Source organism: Physella acuta, unplaced genomic scaffold (genome assembly GCF_028476545.2).
Source record: "Physella acuta isolate Inbredline_101_S28 unplaced genomic scaffold, ASM2847654v3 ptg002029l, whole genome shotgun sequence".
Taxonomy (NCBI): domain Eukaryota; kingdom Metazoa; phylum Mollusca; class Gastropoda; family Physidae; genus Physella; species Physella acuta.
The window spans coordinates 35,679-55,771 of NW_026733533.1; the positions used below are offsets into that span (position 1 = coordinate 35,679).

Here is a 20,093-nt window from a genome sequence, read left to right on the forward strand (position 1 = left end):
TAATTTTAAACTCTTTTGCAAAATCAACATACATTAGTTTATTTTCAAAACCTTTTCAATATTAAATAAAGATCACATTTATAATACACTTTTTTAATTTTCTTTGGATTAAATATTTGATCTTGTAAAAAAGATCTCTATCACCAAATCCCTGGGGTTCGATCAAACTGAGGTTGAGAACCACTAATCATAACCATGGCATGTCACGTAGTTGGGCAGTTGGTGAATGTTGGATTGTTTTTAATCTTCACAATTTTAAATGTATATGCAACATTTTATTTATGTTTGTTTAAATAAATTTGTTCTATTGACAACAAATCAAAAAAAAAAAAAAAAAAAAGTAAAAAAGATCTCTATCAACATGACGTTGTCACAATTCTAAACTAAAGGAAAGAGCGGGACAATCGAACGAAAAAAAATGAGCTCACAACGTGGCAATGTTTCTCGCACACGAAAACAGAAATATCAAAATAACAGAGCCTTCAAAAATGATATGCATGATAAATCTGACAAAACAAAACTCATTAACAACTTGAATTTTGAAGGCATTTGCCATCGCTGTAAGGATATAATTGAATGGAAAATAAAGTACAAGTAATTATCATTTAAAAAGTTTTTAAAAACCCACGTTTTCTGATTGAACTAAAAAGTAGAAAATAAATGCTATACATCACAATAATGCAAGCGATCACTCTACTATAAGCGATGAAAAACGTGGGGCGCCGAAGTAAAAGTTTTTTATCGGTCATTGTTAATATAAGATGTAAAAGTTATATTACTATTGATTAGATAATACTATTGACTTTTATTATGGAGCTTGTAGAGAGTCAACAGTATTAGAAACTGTAAGAAAATCACTGGCCACCAGTTGTTCCGGTTGTTTGTACACAAACACCACGTGAACACTACTCAGTAAGCAAAAAGAGGGAGAGTACCGAACCTTGTTTTCATCAAATTACAATGACTGGGTTATGTCCCCTTTTCCCACGTTTTTTGTACAATTATATAGTGGTCTAAAATGATCAATAAAATGTTTACATGGATCAATTTAGTAATAATAACAAATGAATAATCTATTGTCATCGGAAACAAAGCTTCCCTGAAAATTTCAGCGCGCTAGCTAACTGGGAAGTGCCCGAAATTTCGATCGCAAGATTTGATTGGAAAGACGCGAAAGCAAGTTAAAGAAAACGTGGGAAAAAATACAAACCATTATCTCAGCCTGCTACTTGTGTCAGATGTCACAACAAAACTGTGAAGAAAGTTTACCGCCCCCCCCCCCCCCCCCCCCGAAAATTTCAAGTGCCCCCCCCCCCCCCCCCCCCCGGAGAAAAAAGTCTGGAAGAAACACTGGTGCTAAATGTAATACCAAACAAGATAGTATAATACAGCCGGGGCAGAGTGAGGAAGAAAAGAAAGCCCAAGAAGAGCAATTAAAATTTGAAGTTCAGCACTGAAAGGAAAGGCAGAGAAGAACTTTATATCGACATATTGAGAAGGGAGAGAATCCTGAACATGTTCTTGGGGCAACTGCTTTCAAAGATGATTTGGATGATGATGAAGAAGAAGATGATGAAGATATTAAAAAAAAAAAAAAAAAAAAAAAAGTAAAAAACGATCTCGCTTTCGAGACGGTCGGTTCTTCACGCAGAAAATGTTGCGGCTAACACTACAAAAGCTTGTACCAGTTACCAAGGCAGTTTGCCAAAGGAACTATGCAGCAGCAGCTGGTGCAGCCCAAAATCTTGATCCCATCCAACAGCTTTTCTTAGATACAATTAGAGAGTACCGTTCCAGTTCTAAAGGAGGTGAGTTAGTTGATGTCACAGCAGAATCTGAAGCCGCCTTATAGGAAATGCTAGGTAATCTGGAGAGGGCATTTGGAGCTAAAGGTGTTGATATGACCCAGTTTCCCAAATTACAGTTTTTAGAACCCACTATTGCTTGGCTTGGGCTGGGTGATGAACAGAAGGCCAAAATTGATCAGGCAGTTAAAGCTGAAGAAGCAGAACAGAAGAAGAAAATAGCTGCCGAGGAAGAAGAGGAAGGTGATGGTGACGAAGAACTTCTTAAACTTTAAGTAGCTTAATTTTAGAATATTTTCAGTTTTTTTTTTTTAGGATTACGAGCTGTACAACATTATATATTTTGTGGATATGAGAATAATTTCAAATGAATGCGAAAAAAAAAGTAATTTTGCAACATAAATAAAGTATTAATTTTAATTTAGACAGTCTCAAGCCAAACATCACTCGATAAGCACTCAAGTAAATTAACATTAGAACAGTCTTCTGTTTCCCAGGTTTTTAAAAGTGCACAACCTGAATGGTAGAAAGAAATACACACCTCACTCCCCCACCCCCCCACACACACTTCCCCCACACACACAAACTCCCCCCCCCCCCCCCCCCCCCCCCACTCAACCGGACTGGCGGATATTTCAAGGTAGCGTGCCCTCATCGCCAAGGGTCAATTTTATGTCATGGAAAGTTTTGGAATGATAGATCAGTATGTGTATTACAGAGACCCTTCTCCGACGGTCGTTTCTATTTCTCTCCATGGGTGGCTACAATGTGAACTTTTGACTCCGCAGCTAAGGACGGAGCACAGTAAACTAAGCAGTCAAGAGAAACCGAGTTTGCACACCTTATTTTAGCCTAGTTCTTACCCTGTATGGCATTAACTAGTGCCTGTCTGCTATAGGCCATTATATATTTAAATATATATATATATATATATATATATATATATATATATATATATATATATATATATATATATATATATATATATTTATATATATATATATATATATATATATATATATATATAATATCAGGTCAATTGATATGAGATACCATATCTAAAGAAAAATTGATCTCAGTGCAAATGATCTCATGGACTATATATCTCAGACGAAATAGCTTTTAGATTATTTTAATAAAACAAATATATGAATACATCTTAGGACAAATGATCTCAAGGAAAAAAAAGATATTTCATTATAATAATATATTAGGACAAAATATCTCAGGCAAAATAACTGTGAAATAGCTTCAGTATTTAAGATGCTTTGCTGAGATGGCAGCTAAAATAAAAGTCTGGATTCTCAATGATGGTAATTGAACATAGGTCATATGTTATAGAACTTAAATCTATCAATGAACTCCCTATTGAAAGGAATATATTTTCTATAAGTGAGCGCCCTGGCTTTTATTTTTAGTCATACTTGAATATAGCTTTCGTAAGTAACACTTAACTCTATTTGTTTTTACTTTCTCGTATACGAAGTATAGAGAAAGTATTGTAATCGTGCAAAAAAAAAAATCGTTTCACACTTCCCTGAGTCGGAAAAACTTAAGTTTGTGATTTTGTCCGACATTCGATGGTCAAATCAAGTCAGTGGCCATACGCGGCAATTCAAAAATTGCAATCCTTAGTGTAAACGTATAGTTTAAGATAGAGTTTAAATAAATTCAATAAACGATAGTTAATTAAATGAAAATTAATATTATCATTAATTATCAGCATATAAACAGCGGTTACTATAAAGAGGACTAAGTCCTAATCTTCATAGAGGACAAACTAATAGTTTACAATCAATGGACGCCAGTTAATCCACTGCTGAGATCCTGATGTCCTGCATGGTTCTGTCCAGAGGTGGGGGCGTCACGCGACTGAAAACTACATCTCGCCAGCAATGGCGTCGCTCCCGGTATCCTCACACCCGACCGATGTCATAACTTTAGCCTGTTTTTTACTTAATACGTTAGTTGCAACGATAGTCTATCTATCTATCTATCTATATACTACTAAAAGTCAAGTTTGTTTACATGTTTGAATATTTATTTGTTTTTTTGTCTGATTTCTTACTGTAAGGAAACTGCTTTATTTGGGGGGCTGTAAAATAGTATGTAGGTAGAGAATAATTTTGTATTGCAGACAGACTGTTAATCACACATATATTTAAAGACGTTAATTAATTTATTGATTTATTCATAGGTAGATTAACCACTTTTTTTTTAAAGTTTTAGAACAATGGCTTAACTTTGGCTGAATAGTGATGTTTGATAACTCATTTTTTTTGTTTGTTTGTTTTTCTGATTTGTTATTGGGAAGAATCTTCATTATGTGTAGAGCTGTAAAATAGTATTTTGGGTGGTAAATATTGTTCCCTCTTAAAAACACTGTTAATTACAAAATAATTTAAAGCCGTTAATTAATTTATTGATATATTCATGGGTAAATTAACCACATTATTATAAAAGTTTAAAACAATGACTTTAGTAATAGTAAAAAGGATTTAGTTTCTTTGTACAACAATGTTTTCAATTATTTTTCCTAAGGCCTACATGTGAATGATAAGGTTGACTATCAGGACCTCGCGGGGCACAGGGCAGGTGAAATAGAGTTCACCTGTTTGTTTGTCCTTAGCATATGAAGGGATAGTGTGGTCAGAGACATGCTCGGCTGGAATCGTTTTCTTAAACGATAAAAACATGTTGTCTGAGACTGGGCAGGTGAAGTAGGGTTGAGTAAGTCACCTGTGACGTCAGGATATGAAGGGATAGTCCGAAATCGTTGTTTTCGGTGTTTTTAAAAGATAAAAAAACATATGTTTGAATGTGGGGTCTGTTTTTTGTGACGATAAGTGACACTGCAGTAGCGTAGCGAGGGGGGTGGGGGCGGGGTGTACATATGTCCCCGGGCGCCGACCTTAGGGGGCGCCAAAATGGGTTGGAAAAATAAATTGAACGGTTGAGGGGGGTGCAAATCGAAAGTTTGAGGGGGGGGGGGGGGGGTGGGGGTGCAAATCGAAATCTTGAGGGGGGGTGGTGCACATCGAAAGTTTGAGGGGGGTGCATATCGAAATCCTGCCGGGGGGGGGGGGGGAAGGGGCTGGGGGGGGGGGGTTCAAATCGAAAAGTTTGTCCCCGGGCACCGGGAAGGGTCGCTACGCCTCTGAGTGACAGACGTGATGTTTTTTTATGGATGACCCCCGAAACCCACAGTTATCCAACGGATGACGGGTACTCTAGTATACTACTAAAACTCAAGTTTGTTTACATGTTTGAATATTTGTTGGTTTGTCTGATTTGGTACTGTAAGGAAACTGCTCTATATGGGGGGCTGTAAAATAGTATGTAGGTAGAGAACAATTTTTTATTGCAGACAGACTGTTTATCACACATTTATTTAAAGACGTTAATTATTTTATTGATTTATTCCTAGGTAGATTAACCACATTAATTTTAAAGTTTTAGAACAATGGCTTAACTTTGACTGATTAGTGATGTTTGATAACTCATTTTTTTTGTTAGTTTGTTTTTCTGATTTGTTTTTGGGGAGAATCTGCATTATGTGTAGAGCTGTAAAATAGGATTTTGGGTGGTAAATATTGTTCCTTCTTAAACAAACTGTTAATTACAAACTAATTTAAAGCCGTTAATTAATTTATTGATATATTCATTGGTAGTTAAACCACATTAATTATAAAAGTTTAGAACAATGACTTCAGTAATAGTAAATTGATTTTTTTCTTTTTACAACAATGTTTTTAATTATTTTTTCTTAAGCCTTATGTGAATGATAAGGTTGACTATCAGGACCTCGCGGGGCACAGGGCAGGTGAAGTAAAGTTCACCTGTTTCTATGTTCTCAGCATATGAAGTGATAGTGTGGTCAGAGCCATGCTCGGCCGGATTCGTTGTTTTTTTTTTTAAATACAAACATGTCTGAGACTTGGCGGGGCACTGGGCAGGTGAAGTAGAGTTTAGTAGAGTTTTTAAAATATAAAAAACGTCTTTTTCTGAATGTGGGGTCTGGTTATTTTGGGATGAAAAGTGCTGACAGACGTGATGCCATTTATGGATGACCTCCCGAAACCCACAGTTATCTGACTAGATCAGGGGTCGGCAACCTTTTGGACGGAAGAGCCAAAAATTACAATTTACACAATTTTCCAGTTTTAAAGAGCCACTAACATTATTTTTTTTTAATATTTTGGTATTTGACAAGGATTAGGTAAATAAATTTGATTTTTGATTTGAAATAAGTAGCGTTAAATATGAACTAATATTGATTGATATAAAAACATTCAAATGTTTCGCACAAAAACTGCTTTAGCTAGCTCTGTTGTGATAGAATTAGTAATCAAATAACATAACTATAATATAACTATACGACTATCCCAATCCACTTTAGGAGTCAATAACTTATTTTTCTTTCTTTACTGACACCACTGGCCCATGAGATGTCTCTCATAACCAGGCAGGCCTCAACACGGCCAATATCGACTAACTGATTTGGGTATCAGTTTGATTACTGTATTGGTCGCTTCCGTCCTTCGGTTCTCACTGGGCACATCGTCTACCCTACTTGTACCCCACAGTCCAGTATCTGGCTCAACAGTAGGAAGCTAATTACTAAAAAAAAACTACATCACTCAGGTCAGTTGTATGCATACTGACAGGTAGATGGATGCATTCTGAATAAAATAACATTCCGTATTTAATGGTATTCGAAAAAGTTGGCACTTGGGCAATTGCAAGCAAGGAACTGTTTGCAACGGGGTTGGCAAAAACACGGCTGTGGGATTGATGCCCAAGCGGCTGTCAGCTGTCCGTACACTTTCTATCTCATCTACTCTCACTGTTCTCTAATGAGTGTGTTTATCCTTTTAAAGTTGTTTTTCTTTACAGTATAATATTTTTATGAGTTTCGAAAATAAAATAATATATTTATTAATATTTGTGCATGGAACTGAAGAGCCGCATCTTGACATCAAAAGAGCCGCATACAGCTCGCGAGCCGCAGGTTGGCGACCCCTGGACTAGATAATTTTTATATGTGTCCCTCGATCGAAGGGATTTAAAATTTAACAGAAGTTTCTCAAGGAGACGTAGACATCAAAATAACATCTTTTAAAATTAAACCTTTCTTTGAAAATAGTTAATGTATGTCTCTTTTACAACAGGGCATGACTTAAATAGATTTTTTAAGGTATGTAATTTTTTTAGATAAATATAAAATGACTATTAATAATTATGTATAGAACTGTAAAGAAACATTTGTTAGTTTTAAACTGTTTTTATTCTAGTATTTAAATATATTTTAATGTCAACCATTGTGGTTTAGTCAAAAGTTATCTCCCCTAGTAAATATTTTTTTTAGTATCGCAGGTACAAGATAAATTGTTGCTAAAGGCCTTAGTTGTCACTCAATCTAATCACCCCCCCCCCCCTTCCCCTCCCACCCTCAAGAAAAAGAAACAAACGGTAGACTGACAGGCGGAAGGACGGATAAACCAACGGATAGGCTCAAAGAGTTCCTTTGAACGAGTTCCCTTGTATGAGTTCCCTTCACCCTTCAACAATCTCCCTAGAACCAGCTTCCTTGAACAAGTTCCCTAAACAAAATCCCTAAACAAGTTCCCCAGCAAGAAAGCCGCACTTGCAGCTAGCGAGTGAATCGGGCTCTATTTGTTTAAGTCCAAAGATCCGTGGCAACCAGCCAAGCAGAAAGATCAACATGGATCAGCAACAGGAAACTCGTTTGTCTTGGCCGTGAAGTAAATGTCCAGGTTTGAGGCGTGATAAAATCTTGTGGCCTCACAACTCGGTGTTTGTTTTTTAATTTAAATTTCCTGTTTAAAATACAAAATCTTTAAGTAATAGGCCTACCTATAGCATTTAAAATAAAATAAAAAAATAACAAAAAAATAGTGTGAGTTCAAGTGATATTTAATTTACGTACATCATTTTACAAAAGCATGAAATAATATAGCATTTTAAATCAAATAATTAGCGAAAATTGTTTGAATTTAAATAGTGTTTAATAAATGTACATCATTCTACGAAATCATTAAATAATATAGCACATCAAATAATTAACAAAAATAGTGTGAGTTGAAATTGTATTAAATTAAGGTACATTATTCTACAAAGTCATGAAATAATATAGAATTTGAATCAAATAATTAACAAAAAATAGTGTGAGTTTAGTTAGTGTTTAAATCATCCTACATCATTCGGTTTATCTTTTTACAATCAAATTCTTTTGCTAACGAACTGATATTTTATTTTTGTGTTCTTATCTAGTAGAAACTGCTTCGAATTAACAACCATTATCTTCCATAGTTTCTTAATAAAACAATAACGAAGTAGCGAAAATGTGAAAAATGAACATTTGGTACACCATACTTGCGAGTACGTAAAACGTAGACTAGCGGGCTGGATAAAGACTCGCCTAAAACATCGTGACCTTGTTACCCTTTTACTTCCTCCTCCCCCTCTCCCTTCTCACAGACGCTAAGAAGTAACCGTTGTTCCAATCGTATTTTTTTTCTTTCTACTGGTGATTTCTTCCCCCTTGTCTTTTGGAGCTGAGGTTTTCTTATGGCGCCCAAGAGGAAGGTTGCGATTAGCGTAAGTTAACTTCAACTCACATCTGCTTTGGATTAAATAGTGTGAGCTATTTATACCCTAACAAGGGTGATATTGACCTCTACACGGAATCAACGCTGGAATTCTTTATCCAGCTACCCGAAGATTCAGCGTCGGAATCTCAACATCTATACTGTTCTTATTTCAATGGATATTTTTTTCTTTTCTTCCTTTTGAAGTTGTTTTGCTATAGTGTAGTTGAGGTTGAAGGTTGTGGATTCACTGTGGATAACTAGTTTAATGAAGTTCAGGTTTGTGGATTCGTTATGGATAACTAGTGTATATCCAGTTCAGTGATTGGATATAACTAGCTGGATACTGTGGGTGTGGATTGATGGATATATTTGACTTACGTTACTGAGTGCTTTGTGTTGTGCTCGAGGAAAGGTGGAGCTAGCTATAGACTAGGAGCCGGTCGACGATGGATATTTTGTGGATACTTTAAATCCACAAGGATAAGCTAAGCGAAGTGAGTTGTTGCTTTGTTTGCATTTATTGTGGTTTTGTTTTTCCTTTCATTTTGTTGATTAATGTTTAACTTGTTGGAAATCATGTTATGAAAATTATAAAATAAAAAAAAAAAAATAATAATGTTCTTGGAGACAAATTGTTTTGTAAAAAAATGTTGTAAAGTCATGTTAAGCTGAATGATTATGTGTAAAGTCATACTGTATCTACTGTAAATAAAACTTTATAAAGTCATTTTTATTGATTTATGCAAAGTCATGTTGGGTTCATTCATTCTGTAAAATCTGCAACCATCTGTAAAGTCATGTTCTTTGACTTTGCTCTACTGACTAAATATGTAGTGCTAATAGTCATCTTACCCAACATAAATACTCATTGGTACAACGATCAGTTCGTTTCTTTCAGGCGCAACCCCCCCCCCCCCTCTCCCCCGGAGAAAAAAGTCTGGAACACTGACCACGATCATCTGTCCCCTCATTACACAGTTGACCTGCGTGTATTTGCACCATTGGCTTACACTTACAGTTACCGCATCACATATGCAAAGAAGTGGCCATGTGTATTTATGTAGTTTACAGTTTGGTTTAACGTGGTATCGACTTGTGATTTGATGTGGGTTACGACCAGGGTAACGACAATTTTTTCTGACATCACATAACTGAGGCGTCCATAAATGATGACGACGTATGGTACATTTACTGTATGTTAACTCTACTTCAATCAAAACAAATAACAAATCTTTAACATAACTTTTAAAATCTCAACACAAAAAAAAGCCGTAGATACCCTTTATATAACTAAAATGAACATGGCTTGCTGTTTAGACGGCCATTGTTTCCAACGGCTGTAGATTTTTACCGGAAGTGACGTATTGTTTACATGAGTTGTTTACGTTTGGGTTCATCTTCTTAACTTTTGTTTAAAACAAGGTTAAACTTCTAAAAAGATGTCTAAAAACAGCATTGACAACACTTCTACAAATCGATTGCGTAATTCATTCGGCTTATGAGTCAAAGTGCTGCTCTTTCGTCTTAAGAACCTAAGTGCTGGTGATTCGCCTTACGGACCAAATTACTGCTAATTCGCTTTAGAAACCATGATATCTTTCCTTCGTTGGTAAGGATCCTATTTTTACAGGTATGCTCCAAGTAACAAATTACTTTTGTCCTTCGACCGCCTCTGGTTTAGGGTAGAGCTCTACTCTGATATAACCAAACCACGCGATCCCCTTAACAACATAGCTAAAAATAACGGTTTCCTTTGAATATTTGGCCCACAAAAAACGGTTCCAGTTAGTACCTGGCCCCACAAAAACACGGTTCCATTTAGTAAATGGCCCCACAAATAAAGGTTCCAGTTAGTACCTGGTCCCACAAATAAAGGTTCCAGTTAGTACCTGGTCCCACAAATACTGTTCCATTTAGTACCAAGTCCCACTAATACGGTTCCATTTAGTACCTGGTCCCACAAATAAAGGTTCCAGTTAGTACCTGGTCCCACAAATACTGTTCCATTTAGTACCAAGTCCCACTAATACGGTTCCATTTAGTACCTGGCCCCACAAATAAAGGTTCCATTTGGTACCTGGCCCACATATAAAGGTTCCAGTTAGTACCTGGTCCCACAAATACGGTTCCATTTAGTACCTGGCGCCATGAAAAACGGTCCCATTTGGTACCTGGCTCTGCAAATAACGGTGCTATGAATGTGATGTTTTCGCTGGAAAGTGGCCAGAAAAATTTGCTGGGTCGTGGATTACCTGGCGAGGTTTTAACTCCCTTGCATGCTGTCGTCCAATCAAGGAAACGAAATTTCCCAGTAATTAGCGTCTGATTTACACCTGGTGATAATGATTGATATTGGTGTTCTTAAAAACACTCGGCTTTTTTTTTTTTTGTTTCGATAAATAAATATGTTTAATTTTTAACAAACAGTTAAAGTAAACACGTTTTTAAGTAATAGTGTTCTAGGAAATTGGACGTTAATATTATGTTAAACACACAGACGTAGAAGTCTGAAAACTAACTTTCACTTTCCACAGACAACGCTGTTCGACATTGTTTCAATTTTTGCGTTCTTTATTGCAATATTGAAATGTATTTCTTCCAACACAATAAATAATACTTGACTACATTTAAGTTTAGGGTATGCGTCTTATGATCCGTTTACTACGATTTCAGCCTGCTTTTTTTCTTCTGAATGTGCTGTAATAGTCTTTGCCCATTTAAGAACAAACAAACAAGGAAGAAGTTTTTGTTTTTTTATTTTGGAGTTGTCTCTCCTAGATGGGTTGCTGCCCCCAATTTGATAATGAGCTCTAACTGCCCGGGATCAGAACTCGTGACTTCTGGAGTTTGGAATCAAACTCTCTCCCGCTCTCTTTACCATACAATCTATCTAACCCACATAGTCAATGTGAGCCACACGACCCATCTAACCCAGACAACCCATCTGACCACACAACCCATCCACACAACCCATCCACACAACACATCCACACAACCCATCTGACCCACACGACCCACCACACGACCCATCTGACCCATTTGACCCACATAACCCATCCACACAACCCATCCACACAACCGATCCACACAACCCATCTGACCCACACGACCTATCTGATACAACCCACAAAACCCATCCACACAACCCATCCACACGACCCATCGAACCGACAATCCACTTGACCGACACAACCCATCTGACCCACACAACCCATCCACACGACCCATGTTACCCACACCAATCTCCGACCACCAAAACGTGTCTTTAGCGAGCGTAACGAAGACCAGATGTCTCGCTTAACGTCAGTCGACTCGGCTTTTTGCGCGCGCCAGTGTTGAAACTGCAGGTAAATAAGGGAGGAAACTGGGGCCGGATCACGTTAACAGGCGGGTTAAGGGGCAGATTTCCGGAAACCTGGACTGGATTCGGTAATGTTCGCGTGTGTAGTTGTACCGAGGTGGGGAGGGGGCGGGCGGGTACTTGGTATGGCTGAGTTCTATGGGCCGATATAAATAAAAGTCAGATCTTTCTAGCTGAGTAACTGCCCAGGGGTTCGATGAGTCCATCTCAGGGCGGACGGACGAACCAGACCAGACCAGACAGACAGACAGACATACAGACAGACATACAGACAGACAGACAGACACACAGACAGACACACACAGACACACAGACAGATACAATCGCAGGACAAAGTTTTTCCGAGGAAGGTTTTAAGCGTCAAGATTTTGTTTAAGTCTCGGTATCGATATTTTACTCCATTATAACACTTCCCATTATTCTTAGTAAACTTGAAGAAAGTAATTGTGTAAAACTGAAATATAAATGTAATATCAACGAAATAAGTGAGTTAAGTTAAATATATTTTCCAGCCAACAATGAAAAATGATCTATCCAGATAAAAAATCTTGATTTCCCTCACCCCTCCCCCCACAACCTCTAACCAAAGTAAACACAGTTGTGTTACTAAAATAACATCTCTGTGTGCGCTGTATGCATCAGAAAGTTGACCGCATAAGACGGGCTCATCGTTCTATTTCAGCTCACCCTACCTGAGATAACGTGACCAGGTGAAAAAAAATATTGGCTTGGTCAATGAATGGAAGGTTTTTTTTTTCTATCTTGGTGAAGCTATTTTATCTGAATAGGAAGATATGAATGGGAGGTTTTTTTTTATCTTGGTGAGGCTATTTTATCTGAATAGGAAGATATGAATGGAAGGTTTTTTTTTTCTCTTGGTGAGGCTATTTTATCTGAATAGGAAGATTATATGAATGGAAGGTTTATTTTAGGGACGGAGTGGTCTAGCGGTAGAGAGCTGGACTGCTAACCCGTAAGTCTCGAGTTCCAATCTGGGTTAAAGTCAGAAGACCGTCCCTGAGTCCACCCAACTCTGATGGGTACGTAACTCACGTTAGGGAAAGTAAAGGCGGCTGAGCATAGTGCTGACCACACTATCTCTTCATTTGCCGAGGTCACAGAAACAAGTGAACTCTACTTCACTTGCCCTATAGACCGTCAGGTTTGAAAAGGAAACAAAAAAAAATGTTTTTTTTTTAAGACAAGTATATTATTTACCATTTGCATTTTATTATGAAGGTATGGTTGCTATAAAAATTGTCTTTATCTTGGTCGTAACCCACATCTAATCACAAGTCGATACGACGTTAAGCCTGACACTAAAGCTTTACACTAACGATAAACCAAACCGTAAACCACACAAGTTAACCTGGCTAAAGGTTTGAATATGTGACGGGTACTTGAAAGTGTAAGAGTTATTTCAACTGTAATTAGGCAATTTATGTGATGTCGTGGCCTAGCGGTAGAGCTAGACTGCTAACCCGAAAATCTCGTGTTTGAATCCGAGTTCAAATTAGCACTTAAGGGTACTTAACTTACGTTAGGGAAAAAGACGGTTGGGCATAGTGCTGACCATATTATTCCCTTCATATGCCGAGGTCAAGAAACATATGAACCCTGCTTCATCTACCCAATGTGTAAAGAGGAATCTTTACTTAATTGGAAATTCATAGTCAATACAGTTAATAAACAAATTATGTTTAACCACTAATGATTAATTTAACCACTGTGTAATAAATCCCAGAGTTCCACCGCGACCCCCACGTAGCAGACATTAAAGATGGAGCACGAGGAAACAAACGGCACCCTGGACCTGAGCCTGATCAACCCACCCCCTCCCCAGCCCATCGGTGTGTACGGCTGGAGGAAGCGGTGCCTGTACGCCTTCGTGCTGGCACTGATGGTCATCGTCATCATGAACCTGGCACTGACCGTCTGGATCCTCCGGGTGCTGGACTTTTCTTTTGTCAGTGGTGACCTCTTGACCTCTGCTTGTGTGTGTGCGTGCGTGCGTGCGTGTGTGTGTGTGTGGCTGTGTGGCCTTGACCGTCTGGATCCTGCGGGTGCTGGACTTTTCTTTTGTCAGTGGTGACCTCTTGACCTCTGTGTGTGTGAGAGAGAGAGAGAGAGAGAGAGAGATTTAGGGATATGTTGACCTTTCACTGTGTAAGATGCTGTGTGTGGCAGTGTGTGTGTGTGGTTTGAATGATTGGGCTGATACCTCTATGTGTGTGTGTGTGTGGGGGGGGGGGTGGGGGTTGTGGCTGTGTCTTGACCTCTGCTTTTATTAGATTACGAAATGCGAGCGGCTAAGTGGATTAGTGGATCTGTAACCTTTCGTTTTTTTTTTTTGGGGGGGGGGGGGGGGGGGGGCGTGACGTTAGTGGGTCTCTTGTCACTACGCTTTGCCGTATCCCAAAGTTTAGAATATATTTGATAAAATAAATTTTTTATATTATTTAGTAACATGTCTAATATTAGGTCCAAAATAAGAGTTAGGGCCTTGGGTTAGGGATATGGTTACAGTTACATTTGCGTGTTAAATTAGCTGATAGTTTACTACCAGTTACTGTTAACAGACATAGGTACAAAACATACAGTAAACAATACAATGTATTTTGAAGTATCCATTCTCTGTGATTGCCTGACCTTTCACCCCTGCAGGACGGTATGGGACATCTCAGGATCGTGCCCAAAGGATTTCAGCTGATAGGTGAAGCAGAGTTTCTCAACCTGTTTACGTCGACAATTAAAGTCGAATCAGGTAGGATGGGGATGGGTGGGGGTGGGGGTGATGGTGAGGGAGGGGCTGGGGCTGGAGGGATGATGGTCAGGGTGAGTGACGAAATGGGGAATGACAGGATCGGTTGTGACGGGTGGTAAAACCACATCGGTGGGGGGGGGGGGGGGGGGGGGGGAGGGCCCACAGATAAGGGTGAGGTGTTGTGCAGGACAACCGGGAGCTGGGTAGGAGATGATGGGGGTGGAGGACGTAGTAGTGCAGGAATAAGTAAGGCGGTTGTAGGACAAGTTGAGGAAGCGTTCTGCAGTTAAAGGTTAGGTGAGGGTTTGTTATTGATGTCAAGATAGTGTTTGATCGGGCTATTATTCATTGATTTAATTGGTAGGTGGGGGGGAAGGATTTCATGAGTTGTAATGACTTAATTTTAAAATACTTTATTTAATTATTAAAATAAATTAATTACTTTAATTTAGTGCATTTAAACTAATTTTACATTGCTAAATCTCCAAAGTAGAATTACCTCCCTTTTATAAAAATCCACAACACAGGGGAAGAAACTGTTTATTGAGTCAAGCAAAGCGATCGAGTTGCTTACGTTAGATAAGAATCAAGAATTTGGAAGTAGACTTGTTGTAGGTAAGTAGAACTTATATATTTGAAAATACCACGTACATGACCTGAGTTAAAAATGTCACTTTATATTAATTTAAAAAAAAACTATTTCTAAATATTAAAAAAAATTTAAAAAAAAAAATTCTTTTCCCAACAGACGAGGACAACATCACGATGACCTGTGACACCCTGCACGTTGTAGACTCAAAGGGAAACACTAATCTTTTGCTGTCAAAGGACAAGGTCGTTTTAGGATCAGGGGACGTAATGTTTCCAGGTAAGTATTTTTTTCGGAATTCTGGAACTTTCCGATCCCGTCCAAATGGTGTACGATACAACAGTAAAGAAAATTTAAAATGTTCTAAAATGGAATAACCCTTTTGAGCCATGGCGGTTCATGGGATTAATGAAGTAGAGTTCACCTGTTTCTGTGACATCAGCGTATGAACGGATAATGTTTTCGGTATTATGCCCGCAGCCTACACTTCCCCTGATATAATTAGTTGGCCCTAGCCGTCAGAAATTAGGCAGGACCTAGCCGTCAGAAATTAGTTGGCCCTAGCAGTAAGAAATTAGGTTGGCCCTAGCCGTCAGAAATTAGGTAGGCCCTAGCCGTAAGAAATTTGGTTGGCCCTAGCGGTAAGAAATTAGGCAGGACCTAGCCGTCAAAGCTAAGAGTACCTTGCGACGTTTCTCCGAACTCGAAACTTTCGGGTTAGCAGTCGTACGACCTACCATTCGACCACGTTGGTTAAAATTATACCTTATGAAATGTAAATTTGATTCCCATTTGTACTAACCGAGAAGAACATTTCACAATGGCATTGTCTTCACCAAGAGAGAATACAAAAAAAAAAAAGATGTTAACTATCTACTCTGTTTAATTCAAGAAATCCTTATGGTAAAATAAGAAACACTGGGTATAATCAGATGTAGAAAAAGTCAATTCAAATCGGACAACAACCCAGATTTTTAATTTTTACATATTTACAGCAAGCCAAATAATATATTTACAGCCAGCCAAATAACATATTTACAGCCAGCCAAATAATACTTTTATAGCCAGCCAAATAACATGTTTTACAGCCAGCAAAATAATATTATTATAGCCAGCCAAATAACATATTTACAGCGAGCCAAATAACATATTTACAGCCAGCCAGCTTACTGGCTACAGAACAATTTCACCTTAGCATTCTCTCAGTGAATATACAGATTTATACATATTCACAAATAAACACAACAATTCTACAAAAATCAACTATAAATGTTTTTTATGCACATATTAATTATATACAATATAGTTCATGATGGTTAGAATGTGAAAATACAATGTTTAGAATTGTTAATATTGAATATTTTATTTATATTTTTTATTTGTCATTTACAAATTTATGAAATGTAAAGGGAAAAAACCTACCACTATGTTCTTCAAAGTTGGTAAAATATGCATTTAAACTCATGTTAGTAAAATTAATAACAATATTTTTTTATTTGTATATATATATAAAATAATTTTTGTATAATCATATTATTAAATCTTTACTTTCTTAAGTAATGTAATTACCAGTTTGCTATAATGCAAATAGTAAACAGTCAGCCAAATCAAATTATTTATTTATAATATTAATAATGAAAAATTCTGGCCACTTAATTTTCTACGCGTAATTCAAACTCTCAAAATTTCGGTTTTGTTTGGTGTCACAGCTGGGTATATATATATATATATATATATATATATATATATATATATATATATTATATATATATATATATATATATATTTATATATATATATAAAAGTATCACAGCTGGTTGTAATATATAATATTATTTTTCTATAATCCCCAATTAACCAAAATATATATGACTGTCCTAAACAGCCTAGTATTAAACATCACAAGACGTAATCAATGAGCACCCGCACACAGCGACAGTAAAAAAGTTAACTCGGGTTGTTCTATGTGTAGGCCTAATTGCTGTGTGTCATCTATTTACTCACGGAGCGTGCAGCAAGTGCTCGATCAGATGACACACGCACCGCATGCATTTACAGTTTACACACTCACTCACACACACACACACGCACACGCACACTCATATATACACACAATCTATTGCCAATATAAATTGGTCCATCATCATCCTTTCCCGTTTGTGCCCAAACACATGGGGCAGCTGAAGTAGAGTTCATCTGTTTAAGTGACCTCGGCATACAGGGGGGATAGTGTGGTCAACACTATACCCAGCTTGCTTTACTTCCCCATGTGAGGTTAGGTACCCATCTGAGATGGGTGAACTCAGGGATTTTCTTCTGATTTTAACCCTGATTCTAACTCGAGACTTTCGGGTTAGCAGTCTAGCGCTCTACCGCTAGGTCACGCCGCCCCCAAAAGGATAAAAATATAAAATGGTAAACAATAAAAGAACACAAATGTCAGGGGAAAGAAGCTATGCGATTTTTGAGTTATGCCATAAATTTCATTGTTGTTTCCCTTTGACTAGACATAATTTTAAAAAAAAAAATACATTTTTGTCTTGTTTTGGTACAGAGTTTTTCCGCTCTAAAGTAATCTAAATTAAATAAAGTACATCTAATTTTGTGACCACGGCGTATGAAGGGATAACGTGATCAGAACTATGCCCAGCCGCCTTCACTTTTCCTACCCATTAGAGCTAAGTGGACTCAGGGACTTTCCACGGATCCGAACTCACGCCTTTCACACTGGGTTCGCGCCTCCCAGTCGGGCAGTGATCAATAACACCGGGACGTCAGTTATAGCAACAGTCCTGAATTGAATGTATGGCGAGAAACCCATTTCTCGATGCCCCCCCCCCCCCAAACCCCCAACAATTATTCCTTCTTAGTTGGGAATGGCAGTTAAGACTTTTGATAGCCAACTATCGATTCAAGATTTTCATATAATACGTTTTAATTTTTCTTTCTTTTTTTTTCCTGTGTTAAGCTGTTAAAACATTCTATAATGCAAAGTATTTTTAAAAAATGTGTTTCCAGCGTTAATTTAAAGTAAAAAAAAAAGGTTTTTTAAGATAACTAAAGAGATAATGTATTATTAATGATTTATACTACAGCTCAGTGGCGTAGCGAGGTCGGGTGTCACCCGGTGCGGCACTTAATGGTGTCACCCCCCCCCCCCCCCCCCAGAGGCGTAGCGACCCTTCCCGGGGACAAACTTTCAAATTTTTCGATTTGCACCACCCACACCCCCCCCCCCCCCTCAAGTTTTCGATTGCACCCCCCCTCGAACTTTCGATTTGCACCCCCCCCCCCCTCACAAGTTTTCTCTATATATTTTGCTATTTTTTGCCTTGGGCGTCACCCCCCTAAATGGTGTCACCCGGTGCGGTCCGCACCCCCCCGCCCCCCCCCCCCCCTCCCTCGCTACGCCCCTCCTACAGCTCATAGATTTTTATATTTATGGGAAAGTTTTTTCAGATCAAGTTTCATACTTTTTTAAATACATTTTTTTCTGTATTTTTTTTTTCTGTTTGCCGGCTAAACACCATTTACGATTAGCTTTTTAAAATTTAATTTCCAATTCATTTCACACTAAATGAGACTTATTTTAAATACTGATATTGTATTTCATTAGGTGAAATCCGGTTACAAGGATCATTGTTGACACCAACAGTATTGAGTCCATCAGATTCATTGCTACAGTAAGTTTTTACTCCATTGTGTGTTAAATTTAAAACGTGATATTCAGATGATTAAAAATAGCATTTGTTTTTGTAGGGTGAAAAAGAAAAATTATATTAAAGGTAGGTAACTCTTGCATCATTTACATAGCTTATTTAACTTGGTTCTTGTTCTTGGTGTAAAAAAGTATTAAAAACATTATTTTTTAGGAAATTTTATTTTCATCTTCAGTAATCCATGATTAGATTTTACTTTTTAAAATATCCCAATGAAAAAAAAAAGATGTGTTCGACAAGGCTATGTGATCTTCTAACGCATCTCTAGCGGTATCAGTTCTGTAATCTTCTGTGTCATATAAAGCTTGTACCATCTATCTCTAATGCTGTACCAGCTATACAAAGCTGTACTATTGCTATAAAGCTGTATCATCCATATAATGCTGTACTATCCATATAACGATGTACTAGCTATACAAAGCTGCCATAGCTATATAATGCTGTACCATCCATATAAAGCAGTACCATTCATATAAAACAGCACCAGCTATATAAAAGATGTACCATCCATATAAAGCTATACCATCCATATAAAACTGCACCAGCTATATAAAGCTATACCATCTAAGTAATCTGTGGAATCTATGTAAAGCTGTATCACACAAAATCTCTACCAGACATCTAAACTCAGTTGTCCCTATCCACAGGATTTCATCCGAGTCGATGGTCAATGTGTTTGGACAGGAAGGGATAACCTGACCTCAGGTCAGGGTAACCTCACAGTGGATGCCAGTGACATTTATTTATCATCCGGCAACGGATCTGTAAGTAGATCTTCTAATAAGGTTTTTAAAAAACATAATTAATTATGTTTGTGTTTAAATTTATATATATTATATACATACATATATATATATATATATATATATATATATATATATATATATATATATATATATATATATATATATATATATATATATATGTATATATATATATTATATATATATATATATATATATTATATATATATATATATATATATATATATATATATATATGTATATATATATGTCAAAATAAAGTACATTTTAATTCTTTCAAACACATATAGGCTACTCTTCAAGAAAGCAAAGAAGCTGACACAAATTCTGGTCATTAAACATTATAAAGAAAATGATTTTGTTTTTCCTCAACAGATTCACCTTAATGGCCAGAATATATTCTCAACAATATCCCGACAGTGAACATAACAAACAGAGCCGACAAAAAAACCAAGTGCTAGTACGCCAGCCGTGTTT

At 37.3% G+C, this 20,093-nt stretch overlaps 1 long non-coding RNA gene across 2 annotated transcripts; it reads left to right on the top strand.

The window, feature by feature from the left end:
• Positions 1–8,331: 8,331 nt before the first annotated feature.
• LOC131931778 (uncharacterized) lies at positions 8,332–20,090 on the top strand. 2 transcript variants are annotated; one of them, XR_009384349.1, is made up of 8 exons: positions 8,332–8,913; positions 13,525–13,746; positions 14,445–14,544; positions 15,072–15,159; positions 15,293–15,412; positions 18,750–18,816; positions 19,500–19,616; positions 19,992–20,090. It is a non-coding gene; the product is annotated as an uncharacterized LOC131931778 (long non-coding RNA). The 2 variants fall into 2 exon arrangements; XR_009384350.1 differs by lacking the exons at positions 8,332–8,913; positions 13,525–13,746 and adding an exon at positions 13,818–13,861.
• The last annotated feature ends 3 nt before the right edge of the window (positions 20,091–20,093 follow it).